Raw genomic sequence first — 14,237 nt, forward strand, 5'->3', positions numbered from 1 at the left:
CTATTCAGGATATGCGATTAGATATAAGAACTCTTGTAAATCAATGTGAAGACAGCAAAGAAAACAATGCAGGATTTGATTGTACACGTGAAAATACACTTTGATATACACTCTGAAATGTTTACAGTTGGTACACTTTGTTTAGGAGATGTGTTAGAGACAAGAACACGGTTAACACAAAGGTTGCACAGAAAAGGATGCAAAATCTTATCCTACATATAAAATACACTTTGGGCTGAAACAATTCTCATTGCTTAGTTATTGAGATATATCCTGAACTAAGCATGCAAAATTAACTTAACCCATCACCCGTGGCACTGGGTGAGGGGGAATGTGACGGTGATTTAAAATACTACACCTAATCCCTTGGCCTTGGGGAGCAGGCACTTCTATTTTTACATTGAGAGAGCCGAATGCTCTCTCAATGTAATTAGATCAATGAATAACGAATGAACAAAATAAATAGATTTTTTTTGTCTAACAAGCATTTTTTGTTTTTGTTTTTTTCATTGGGAATGGAATTCGTTCATTTGTTTTTCTTATGAATTAACAAATTGCCCAAAATTCAGACTGCTTTGCAGTCGCCCAAAAATGAACGCACAAGACTAATGCTTAGAGCAAGGAACTTAACCCAGCAAAAAACAAATGTGAGGAAGGCTGAACTTGATGGACGCAAGTCTCTTTTCAGCTCTGTAACTATGTAACTATGTAACCCATTAAAGGTAGGGCTATTTTATAAGCTGTCTGTTCAGTTGCAATATCCACCTCCAAAATGACAGTATATTATATTTTAAGCAAATCTGGCAAAAAGTTATATCCGCTACATAAAAAGGTTCAAAAACATCAAGTGAAATGCACTGGGTTACTTTTGAAAGTTATGTGCATTTATTGATAGTGATGTCATTTTGTGGGATACCTAAATGCCTCTAGTTGTAGAAACATAGAAAAATAGAATGTGACGGCAGATAAGAACCATTCGGACCATCTAGTCTGACCAATTTTCTAAATACTTTCATTAGTCCCTGGCCCAGACATATAGGCCCAAAATTATATCAACATTGCAGTTTAAAAACTAAACTTAGATATAAAGACATCTAATTTGGTCTTTAACATTTTCAAAAACCAAGAATCCCATAGATGAAGGTACTTACAATTACAATGCATTGTGTCTGTGAGAAATATTATTACTAATTTAGGACACTGGAGAAAGATTCATTTAAAATGCTCACTATATCTCGTGGAGTTGTCTATTTTTGGAAAATGTTCGGCTGCTGTTTCTGTTTTGTGGGTGGGTTGCTGGACTAACCAGGGCACTGACCGGCAGGAGGTCAGGTACCCTGTTAGTCTAATTGGTAAAGGGGAGAATTGTGGCGAAACCAACTTTGCCACTGTGAACTGGAGAAGCCTGGTTGCCCGCCTGCTGCCTTTGGACTATGGACCAGACTTTATGGGAATGTGATACCCCAGATAGCTATACCATGGAGCCTATACATATAGTGAAAGACTATGGGAAAGACTTTAGCTCCATGGCAATTGTACTGTGTGAATAGGATCTGCGCGCTATTCGGTAGTTTTGTGCGCTCAGATCCCAGCTATCTGGGGATATGTGAAATGTCTGTGTGTTATGGTTAAAAAGTAACTTTCTGTATTTTAAAGTGCTTTATGTCTTTCTGTAACCATGTGGTTAATGGAGTCTGTCTCTGGGCTGGAGATAATTAGATTACTTCTCCAGCACAGAGAAGGCTCTGTAAAAAACAGTCTGAGCTGGGAAGCTAGGGGTTTTAAAAGATACTTTACTAACTTTTGAACCCCTGGTCTGATCCATGCCATTTTTTAATATGTTGTTCCCCTGAATGGATTGATTGTGGATATGTATTTTTATGTGAATGTGATGTATGGTTTTAGAGTTAGGAAAGTTGTGTAAAAGTATATTTTAAACTGTATGCATAATGGGATTATGTGTCACACTAAGGGGAGGGGATGTGTGGGAGGTAACATCTATGTCATTGGTTCTTTTATGCCTCCCCCTGGGTGTGGCCTGTATGTGTGAGTTGGAAATAAAAGCCAGGCTGGATGAGCCAGTCCAGAGTTCCTGTTTAACCCTCAAAATGAAGTGTTGTCTCGTTCTTGGGGGGAATTGGATTGTAAGCTGACTGCCAGGAGTGTAAGCGGATTGTATGCTTTTCTTGTTCAGCTGTTCCAGTTCGGAGTGTTATCTTGTATCCAGTTCGGGAGTTTGGTGTTCTGCAGTAGCTGTGCCTGTCTCTCTAAAAGGGGATTATCACCTAAACTGGGTTTTATCCTCTTGTAAGTGAAACGGTCCGTTACAATTGGTGGCAAGCGGCGGGATCGTTCCTACAACCAGAAGGACAGCTACAGGTAACACCATCCCCTGGATTTACAAAGTGAGGGCAACGCCAGTACCCGTACAGCGTCCCCACCAGCAGTCATGTTCTATCGATATGAAGGCGTAGATTTTGATACTGAGGTACTGAGAAGAATAGCCAAATATGGCCCGAATCCCCGGAAGGAGATTGTTGATGCAGCTGTGCAGCAACTGCTTCAAGAGAACCAGAGGTCACGTGATTTTGAGTACGATTTCATCCTGTTAATGGTGAGACATGGTCAAGGAGATGAGGTAGCCGATATCCTCCTCCAACACAAACCAGAGAAACCCAAAGTAGAGGACTGCATGGAGTGGTACTGGAAAGGCCCCCAGCAGGCAGGTGGAGATGGGACCGAGGTCTCTCTACCGGCCCTACAGGGATGCTGGGCAGTCGGCCCAGATCCCCAGCTGCAGTGTGTGTCCCAGGGAGCAGAAGGTGCAGTCCTTCCTCCCCAGCGGCAGTGTGTACCCCAGGGAGCTGATGGTGTCGTCCATCCTCCCCAGCGGCAGTGTGTAACCCAGGGAGCTGATGGTGTCGTCCATCCTCCCCAGCGGCAGTGTGTAGCCCAGGGAGCAGAAGGTGCCGTCCTTCCTCCCCAGCGGCAGTGTGTACCCCAGGGAGCTGATGGTGTCGTCCGTCCTCCCCAGCGGCAGTGTGTGTCCCAGTGAGCAGAAGGTACAGTCCTTCCTCCCCAGCGGCAGTGTGTACCCCAGGGAGCTGATGGTGTCGTCCATCCTCCCCAGCGGCAGGCTGAGTTACAGGGGGCAGAGGTAGTTGTTCCTGCCCCCCAGCAGCAAAGTGATATGCCAAGAAGGCAGTGTGAAGTGAAGGGAGCGGAGAGCAGCGTCCTCCCTCCCCAGCGGCAGTGTGTACCCCCGGGAGCTGATGGTGTCGTCCATCCTCCCCAGCGGCAGTATGTGTCCCAGGGAGCAGAAGGTGCAGTCCTTCCTCCCCAGCGGCAGGCTGAGTTACAGGGGGCAGAGGTAGTTGTTCCTGCCCCCCAGCAGCAAAGTGATATGCCAAGAAGGCAGTGTGAACTGAAGGGAGCGGAGAGCAGCGTCCTCCCTCACCAGCGGCAGTGTGTGTCCCAGGGAGCAGAAGGTATCGTCCTTCCTCCCCAGCGGCAGTGTGTACCCCAGGGAGCTGATGGTGTCGTCCGTCCTCCCCAGCGGCAGTGTGTAACCCAGGGAGCAGAGACAGTCAGTCTCGCACCCCAGCAGCAGGACAAGAGAATGAAAGGTGAGACAGCTGGTCTCCCTTTCCACCAGCAGAGAGAGTGGCAGGGAGAGGAGCCTGCTAACCCCTCTCCCCAGCGGCAGTTTACCGTCCAGAGAGAGGAGCTTGTTACACCCTCTCTCCAGCGGCAGCCTAACCCACCAAGGGGAGATGTTAAGCCCCACATCTGTGCAGATGGGACCGTAGTCTCTGCACTTACAGCACCAGGGGTAGGGACGGTCGGTCCTGTCCCCCAGCCACAGAGCGATATATCCAAAGGGGAGACAGTCGGTCTCCAGCAACCAGTTTCCAACCAGACTACTCCCGTGGTAGTGCTGGCAACAGGACAGAGTACCGCTGGTCTCTGCCCCCTCAGCAACCCACCAAGGCAGCCTACCAGTCCCCCACACAGCTGTGGTGAGGCACCTGAACCTGGACAAAATTCTCCCTCACCCAGGTGTAGTAACTGTTTATTGTGGGTGGGCTGCTCTGCTGTTTCTGTTTTGTGGGTGGGTTGCTGGACTAACCAGGGCACTGACCGGCAGGAGGTCAGGTACCCTGTTAGTCTAATTGGTAAAGGGGAGAATTGTGGCGAAACCAACTTCGCCACTGTGAACTGGAGAAGCCTGGTTGCCCGCCTGCTGCCTTTGGACTATGGACCAGACTTTATGGGAATGTGATACCCCAGATAGCTATACCATGGAGCCTATACATATAGTGAAAGACTATGGGAAAGACTTTAGCTCCATGGCAATTGTACTGTGTGAATAGGATCTGCGCGCTATTCGGTAGTTTTGTGCGCTCAGATCCCAGCTATCTGGGGATATGTGAAATGTCTGTGTGTTATGGTTAAAAAGTAACTTTCTGTATTTTAAAGTGTTTTATGTCTTTCTGTAACCATGTGGTTAATGGAGTCTGTCTCTGGGCTGGAGATAATTAGATTACTTCTCCAGCACAGAGAAGGCTCTGTAAAAAACAGTCTGAGCTGGGAAGCTAGGGGTTTTAAAAGATACTTTACTAACTTTTGAACCCCTGGTCTGATCCATGCCATTTTTTAATATGTTGTTCCCCTGAATGGATTGATTGTGGATATGTATTTTTATGTGAATGTGATGTATGGTTTTAGAGTTAGGAAAGTTGTGTAAAAGTATATTTTAAACTGTATGCATAATGGGATTATGTGTCACACTAAGGGGAGGGGATGTGTGGGAGGTAACATCTATGTCATTGGTTCTTTTATGCCTCCCCCTGGGTGTGGCCTGTATGTGTGAGTTGGAAATAAAAGCCAGGCTGGATGAGCCAGTCCAGAGTTCCTGTTTAACCCTCAAAATGAAGTGTCGTCTCGTTCTTGGGGGGAATTGGATTGTAAGCTGACTGCCAGGAGTGTAAGCGGATTGTATGCTTTTCTTGTTCAGCTGTTCCAGTTCGGAGTGTTATCTTGTATCCAGTTCGGGAGTTTGGTGTTCTGCAGTAGCTGTGCCTGTCTCTCTAAAAGGGGATTATCGCCTAAACTGGGTTTTATCCTCTTGTAAGTGAAACGGTCCGTTACAATTACATATTGGCTTCTGTATTATTTTGTGTGTTGTTTAACCCCTTAAGGACCAAACTTCTGGAATAAAAGGGAATCATGACATGTCACACATGTCATGTGTCCTTAAGGGGTTAAGTTGAGATGTTGGGGAAGTGTTTATTGTTTGTTTAGTGATTTAAAGCACCAATATACTTCTATTTTTTATTTCCATCTTTAAATGTGCAAGCATTGAAGCTAAAATGGACATGACCTGTAACATCGCAAAACATGACAAACCTCTAGGTGAGGGCACTGCTGTATTCAACGTATATCAATAAACACATTTTTATTTCTGCATTATGAGAATCTGAAAATGTTAAAAAAGGTTAGAGATTTGTAATAAAATAGCTATGTGTAAAGTACACAGGGCATCTCTTTTTCTGTGCATTCATCTGTCTATCTATTCCCATATACACACACATGTATAAAAATGAAATAATGTAAGATAACATTTTGTGATTTCCCAATATAGGGTTTTTATACCAGCTGCATATTTTGTGTCAGCTTATAATGGGTAAATCAAAGGAAAATGTATTTTTAATACAATTGATTTGTACTTTGCACTCTGGATCTCAAATGGTAATGCTGTGGGGCTTACACTTGACCGTAGTAGTAAAGGTGCCATTGAGTCAGCACTCTTGGGTCTTTGATTAATGATGTACAACTATGTTATTAAAAAAAAAAAAAAACATAGTACAGCATGAGCGTTACATCAACATTTCACTCTGAGGAGACTTTGATGGAATTTCAATAAGATGGAGGACAAATAAGCTGGAGAACAATAAAAGAGAGGTAAATGGCAACATGGTCCATGGTCAAGGTACAATACTTACAAATTAAAATAGAAAGAAAATGGCATTCATATAGTATACTTTAGAGATCACTTCACTACAGTGGACCCAAATATATATGAATGCATGTAATTGTTCCTCTTGCCATATTGGTTATTGAACAGCAGTACATATCCGAGTCAAGTGAATTATGATGGTCAAACTAAGAGATTGACCACCTTTGGGGCATTGTGCAAAGCTCTGGAATGCTCTACTCCTAGTCATCAGGACCATCCTTCATTTCAGAAAATATGTAAGACTTTCCGATGTTACCTTCTTACATCAACACAAATGGATCATTATCATTTCAGCCATCTTACCATACTTCATTTATCTCCTTAACTGTGTTTCTTTTCTACATAGTCCTTCTTCTTCTTTATGGTTTCCATAAACTAGATTTTGGTTTAGATAGACAGACGTTTTGGCAACTTATTGTTATCAATCAGTACTAACTAATCCGTGATAGTATTGTTGTTTTAGTGGATACTAAAGTAATAAATACAATTACATATAAGCATTTACAGGACTATATACTAAAGTAAGAAGGATTGTCAGGAGTAAACAAATACATTCAAAGTGAATTTCAAATTTTTGATCAAAATTGCCAATTAGAAGCATAAATGTCTTGAATATTTTTTTTTAATTCAGCTAGTTTGGCCTTAGATTTGAAAATATCTTTGTGTTCACTTTAATTACCTTACAATTCTCACTATTTGTTCATTCTTGGCTTCATTTTTATTACCGTCTATAATTCTTTTTATTACCGTCTATAAAAAATTTAAGAATTTCAAAGATATTGATTTGCTAAAATGTATTATTTATTTATTAGTATTTTTAGTAGCTTGTTTGGCATACTTGCATGCTGCCACTTAGGTTTGATAATCCTTATTAATAATGAAAATTGTCATTTATTTAATTGCTGTCCAACTGACTGTGTTTAAATATGGAGCTAATTCTCAAATACACTAAGAGACTTTGATTAAGTCTTAGTTATAGGATGAGAAGCACTAGGCAGTAGCCTCTGCATGTTTCAAACAATTCGATTCCATTGACACTCTATACATGAGAGGCAGTGTCTTCACACATATGAAAGTGGATAATGCCAGCAGCAATATTTCCCACAGGGATGAAGTGTCTATTGTATCATCGAACAGTTCTGTTCGAACCACTGTGGAAACTGAGTGTACTCAGAATTTTACCATGGTACATTTAAGGACATAGTGATGATCACTTTTATCTTTCTGTTTTAGTTATTAAATGTTTATTATAGAGTTATAAAGTGCCCATGTCTTCCTCTAAAGCTCCTTCTGTGGTTCTTGTTATTTTCTATAATTTAATGATTTATCAAAACTACTAGAAATGTTTTTCTTTTTTTCCATTAGTCATTTTCCAGTTTCTTTAAGTTGGATTTTATTTATTTACTCTCCATAAGAACCATTTAATATAAACCCGTGGCAATGATCTTCTCTTTCTCTTAAAGCAGATTATATTGCTTTGTGAGGCATTTTAGGAATTATTATTATTATTATTATTGTTTTTATTATGGCTAGTTTTATGTTATAAATTCTCTTTTGTTTTAGTGTCTTGATCCATAACTGTTGCATCATCTTTGGACAGGTTACTGTCAGAGCTAAAGTGTACATTGATTGGTTGGGTACTTCAAACAGGGTTCTGCAGGTTTGTGTGATAACAAATGGCGTACAAAATCCAAAGCTATTCCAGTCTTTATGAGAGAACATTTAACTCATTAATAATTATTCAAAAAGGTGATAGAAAATGTGGTCTTTCACTGGAATCTAAATATGGAGCAATATCTGTAGGTCCTTTGTAAATTCAATTGTCACTAAGGAAAAGTACAAACATAATTGCATACATTTAATATAGCAACAATGTCTGGAATATGGAAAACGGTCAGGTTATATATAGAAGAGTAAGTTTCTGAATTATACCGATGGACATATAGACACACATGGACTTGGTTGAAGGAATATAAGTAGTATATCCATTACAGAAATTTGACAATAAAGTCTGCTTCCACTCAAAAAATAAAATGACTACAATAATTCAGCTCTGTATTGCAAATAAATAAAAATAAAAGAGATGTTAGTGGATCTCAGAGATGGAAAGAGAACAGGAAATCCTGGAGTTTATGGGGAATAAAGTGTGGTGAAAAGGATATATTTTATATGAGTCCAAGACATATGTCTTTGGTTGTTTACTGTTGGGAGTTGTGGCTAAAGACAAAAGTCCATGTTCTGCATGAAGGGATTTGCATCAGAAATGTCATTACAGAGGTGTCAGACTACTTGGCTTGTAGTGTCTAAAGATTCACCACAGTGATTAGTAGGGCAAGACTGGTCTAGAAAGAAGGTCAATTTAAAAGATGAAAATGGATATGTCACTTTATGCCTCATAGTACCCATAAATGCTTCCATGTTAGAGCCATTCTGGAATTTGACATTCAACTCTCGGAAGCCTCTGAATATCCAGTATTTAAAATTATACATATACTTGTTGTGGGAAAAAAAGAATCATACAAGGAAGACTTTTACACACGTTAATAACATAAAGCAGGTCTGTCACCTTTGGGAATCTTTGCATATTTTGTGTGGAGTGGTCGTGGGAGGGATGGGGGTGTGTGTGAACCTACAGGTATATATACTTACCTGAAGATCTCCCTAGTGGTTACCGGCATCTTCTTTTTTCAGCTCTTGGAACTTCATTCCCCCAGAGCTCTCTCAATTTTGTACCGAGGTCTTTAGGGTGTTCCAAGAGTCTGTGGTATTCAGAGTAGACCAACTCTTCCAATGTATGAGAAGATGCCTCTTTACATATCCATTACTAGCGATGGATGCTGGAATTGACAAGAGTTGACTGTGGAAGCTTCACCAGTTGTCAACTTTTGTCAACCTGTCTCTAATTTAAATTATAATGTATTTTTGATAAAATTCCAAAATAATGAATGTGATGTTTTCATAAAGCTATTATCAAAGAAATCTCAAAAGAAAGATCCTCTGTGAGGGTGAGCTTTGTACTGAACTAACCAGCAAGGGCCTGGATTCTATTTTTATGAAAAACTGAAAAGTCACATTGGTGTGACAGAGTTGCATAAAGTTTTATATTCATATTTAAGCATCCTTCTCCAGAAGCATTAAGCTTCCTTTTCTGTCCTTTATATTTAGTTTCTTTTCCTATACCACTATTTTTTTTTCTGTTTTTTTTTTGTGTGTGTGTTTTTTTTTTCCTTACAATTTCAAAGTGTAAATAAGTAGGGCTTTTTCAGTTCATGCATTATAGAAATTAATAGATAAGTGGCCAGACAGATACATTTACAGAGACAGAAGTTTTAGCCTGGTGGGCAAGTACTAAGGAATGGCATTATTTTTCCCAAGAAGCTCAAGGAGTTCAGCATGAATGGTCCCACTGACACTGGGCAAACAATACATATATAGCTTTCAAAGGTGTATCCCAGAAACTTCAATTAGTATAATCTATGTGACATTAAATAGCATTTACAGAAATATGTGCAGCTCTAAATGTTTTACTCTGTTTCCATTCACACCAATGTCATATCTCACCCTGCAACCACTTACAAATACCGCCACACCATATACACCTTTGATAAAGTTTACTGAGATTTTGGACTGCCAATCTACACCCACACCCCCACAATTTTGAGCAAGCACAGACACTGTACAGTCCCTGCCTTGCAGTACCATTTTAACAGATGTCCCAGTGCACAATTTCTTTTAAACAGTAAAATAAATCTGTGCTCGGAGGCTCACAAACCCTGTGTGGTATTTGCCTGGGGTCAATTGCCCCCCTGCCCTCTTTGCTGGTCCTCAAATGCACATTTATATCATGTAGTGTTCATTCAATTTAGATAATTTCTATAAAAATAATGTCAAGCACACTAGCAGTTTAAAATATTCTATGGGAATTAATTAGCATTTGGTTCATAATGACCTTCATTGAATTCATATTTCATAATCCAACATTATTTACAATGTATGAGCCCCTATCATTTATGCATTCATAGGATGAACCAGATCTTCAATCTTCGAACCTATCACTGCTCATTGAAAAAAAAAGTTTTAGAAAAAAGTAATGTTCCAGTGGAAATAATTGTCTATTTGCATATTTAGGAGACTGTGAATACTTGCAGAAATTGATAGACAGCAATGAATTGGCAAGTAAAGAGACTCCAAGTTCATCCTTACCTCTTCCCTTAACACGATCTTAGCTATTAGCCGTGAATCTGCTAAAAATATCAATGTGTGTTACTGGACAAGTCAGAGTAAGCAGGACTCAATAACAGTGTACAACACAAAATTGTCTTTATGACTTCATTTTAGATTCAATTTATTTTAAATAAATTTACAGAAAAGCCTGCCTTGCATTTTCACTAACTTAATGAAAACACTTATAGTCTTCAGAATTATTCAATGCTTATTTGGGGAAATGTTGCATTTCTTTATTGCACTGTATTTTATAACTCATATTCTGCATCTGTTTAGGCTAGTAAGATAGCTTGGCTGGTTACTGTGCCAACTGTAGAACTCTTCTTTCATTCAAAGTGATGAAATGAGTGTTACTGAGTCTGTTAAAAGCATCTATCAATCAGCTGACAACTGTAAAATCTAAGAGCACAAGCTTAAAGGAATACTAACATTAGGAATACAAGCATGAATTCCTAATGCAATGATACTTTTATATCTTACCACAGCCACAGCTCCTCAACTGACTGAGATCATAAATACTCATAATCTCTGCCATTCCAATGTATCCCTGAATCCCTATGGGGAGTATTTGGCATCTTTATGTAGACCATGGAGTTGCTGAACAGTGGTCCTGCAAGGATTGCAGGACCACAACCAGGAAGTGCCACTAATGTTTATCGGCTTAACAGCCACTGGATGTGGCCTTGGAAGCCAGCATTGTAAACACTAGACTTGGGTGCTGCTGAAATTCATTTCAACTGAACACATTCAGACAAAAAATAAATAAATCCGATCCTGTTGATTTCCCATCTGACTCAAATAAAGTTTTCCATGTACTACAAGCTCAGTCTTTGCACAGGCCTTGGGGGGTGGGGGGAAGGGGGAGATAGCTTATTTGTTGGTCTGTAATTTTTATTTATTTTTTGCTGTGTTTTTTTTCTTGCAATCAGTTTGATTTTCTTGCTATTTCATTATATTAATAGTTTTTTTTTTTTTTTTTTTTTTTTTTTTACAGATTTTTAGTTTTTGCCACTCTCACTATTAGTAGCGTGATGGGGTTGGTAGAGTACGGTAGAGTACATTTTTATGGGGGGAAACATGGGCCGGGGAGAAAATAGTTCCCCTTATTATTTAGTGGGGGGAAATAGATCCACCCCTTTATTACTTAGAGCCCCCACATGCAGCCAATGGGTGGAGTTTGGGGGGATAACAGGTCCATCCTCTTATCGTTTAGAGTCCACACCCACTGCCAATGGGTTGGGGCTGGGGGTCAGTAGGTCAATACCCTTTGATATTTATGGCCTCCTTCGGCCTCCAATGTGTTCAGGCTAGAGGGAAATTATGTCCCTCCATTAATTTTATTTAGTAGTCCCCACCCACGGCCATGCATATTTAAATAGCCCCCACTTGTAGGGGTATCTATAAACTAAAATTAAAAAAAAGGAAAATTGAGTAGCATGGACACATTTTCATCCAACAAGCAATTTGTTCTTCATTTCATTTATTGTAATTTATAATCATTCATTCTTCTTTCTGACAAATTAATTGCTGAAAAATCAGACGAAAACGTGTTCATCCAAAAATAAAATGCTTAAGTCTAGTAAACACTGCCTTTACTCAGAAAGAACAGTGTTTTACTGCTGAGACAGCAGGGATAGGCTCTTAAGCTGTACATTAAGCTGTAGTCTTTCTGCTGGTTAGATTGTCCTTTTAAAGTGCATTGAGTCTTTTTTTGCGCAGAAAAGTATTATGAAAGAAAATAGATTACCTGTAAAATATGCAATTTTAAAATGACCTCTTTTGGCTTGCATTCACCAACTGAGAACGTTGATTTATAACTATTCCTCCTGATACACTTTCATCCTTTACGATGACTGTGGTTGACTATTTTGCAATTTTCTATCTATATAATTTCAATGGCCTGTTTAATTTATTCATGTGGTCTAATCTGTTTTTACTGATTGTATATTTTTTGGGGTGGCATAAGTTAGACTTGTGCATAGTGAGAAAATTCCATTCGGCCAAACTATTTTTTCTGTAAATATATATTTTATTTTAACACCACATTTCAGTGTTAAATCGGCCATATGTCAGTTTGGCTTTGCAATATTTTGGTGACAAAAAATGAATCAGATCAGTATGATATGAAAATGGACCATTTAGTGTACTGTAAAATATATACATAATATTTATAAAAAGTGGAGCAGTAAAAAAAACAATCTTTATTAATGTATTATATATTTATTAACCCCTTGAGGACCAGCCTGTTTTGGCCATGTTGTACATTAAGGACCAGAGCGGTTTTAACACTTTTGTGGTGTTTGTGTTTAGCTGTAATTTTCCGCTCTCTAATTTACGGTTCCCATACAAATTATATATTGTTTTTTGCATCATGTCATATATTTTACTTTAAAAAAAAAAAAAAAAAATATGGTGAAAAATTGAAAAATAAAACATGTTTTTTGACTTTTACTTGAAAAATCTTTTACTTATCTACTAAAGCTAATGAAAAAAACTGCTAAATAGATTCAAACGTTTGTCCTGAGTTAAAAACACCCAGTGTTTACGTGCCTTTTTGCTTTTTTTGCAAGTTATAGGACTATAAGTACAAGTAGGAAATAGCTGTTTAAATATATATATTTTTTAAATTTATCAATAGTGAGATTGTAACACTGTTATCTGTCATGAATCTCTGAAAAACACCCCACATGTACATATTGTTTTTAAAGTAGACAACCCAGGGTATTCAATATGTTTTTTTGTTTTTGTTTTTTTTTTAAACTTTATTTTTGATTTTACACTTGCAGGGAGACTGCCTGTCAGCACAGACCGTGAAAAAGGCCGATCGCCGCCAGGGGAACGGCCGCGATCAGGTAAGTACCCCAATACCATTATGACGATGCAGGACCATCACCAGTCCTCTAGGGGATGTTTCCGATGACGGTCCTGAACCGTCATCAGTCCTTAAGTGGTTAAATATGTAGCATAAAAATATATATATTTTTTATCTGATCCTTTTTTCCCTCTACTGGTCACCTTAAACTGTGAATAAAAATCAATACTTAGCTTGTCCTCTAACCATCAATTATGTTTTTCCCATCAAGCATCAATTATCTGGTGCCAAATGTGGAATTCAAAATCACAAATCAAAATGAACATGCTCGGCCATCGCGCTTTTCAGATGGTTCTTGATGTCGAAATAGAGATTGCATAAAATAGGGAATAATGGGATACTCAGGTGCTGACACACCTTTGTTGTCTAGTAGATAGTATATCAGTTGAAGTTTATGAAAATAATACACACAAGGCTTTTTTTTTTTCGGTGCAGATGGTGGGTTTATTTCTGAAGAACAGCAAAGCAGACTGCTACACAGGGTTACACACAGCAGGTCACTTCACAGGACAGATGTCAATACTATGTAACAACGTTCGTAGCAACAGCACAGAAATTTATAGAAATAATAAGTCATTTACGCAGAATATATAAAACAATTTATTTGGCGCAAAACCAAACTTATGTGCAAATTGATAACTGGTGTTATAACACCTAAGTGCAAATGCAGTCAAAATATGGTATATTTACTTTTTATATAAAGAACCACTTACAATATGAGTATATAACAGTAAAAAGAGAGAAAAATACAAAGATACTTATAGTGTAGTATTTAATGTAACAAAAATTATAAAAAACAAAAGCATAAAGGGATTCTATAGTGACAGGAAAACCCCTTCAGTCACTTACCTGAATCCAGCGCCGATGTCCCTCGGCACTGGGTCAGGCTCTGCCCCTGCTCCTCTCCTGCCGACGTCAACTGGTGGTGGAGGGCCCTAATGCGCATGCTCAGCAATGGTTGCGCTTGCATAGGATTTCACCATATGAAAGCATTATTCAATGCCTTCTTGTGGGGATTCTGGTGATGCTAGAAGTCCTCATGCATAGCGTGAGGACGTCCAATGTCATTTAGGTGACCAAAAGTCATCTTAAGACCCAGAAGTCTCTCTAGTGGCTGTCTAG

The sequence above is a fragment of the Pelobates fuscus genome, chromosome 2 (genome assembly GCF_036172605.1).
Source record: "Pelobates fuscus isolate aPelFus1 chromosome 2, aPelFus1.pri, whole genome shotgun sequence".
In the NCBI taxonomy this organism is placed as follows: domain Eukaryota; kingdom Metazoa; phylum Chordata; class Amphibia; order Anura; family Pelobatidae; genus Pelobates; species Pelobates fuscus.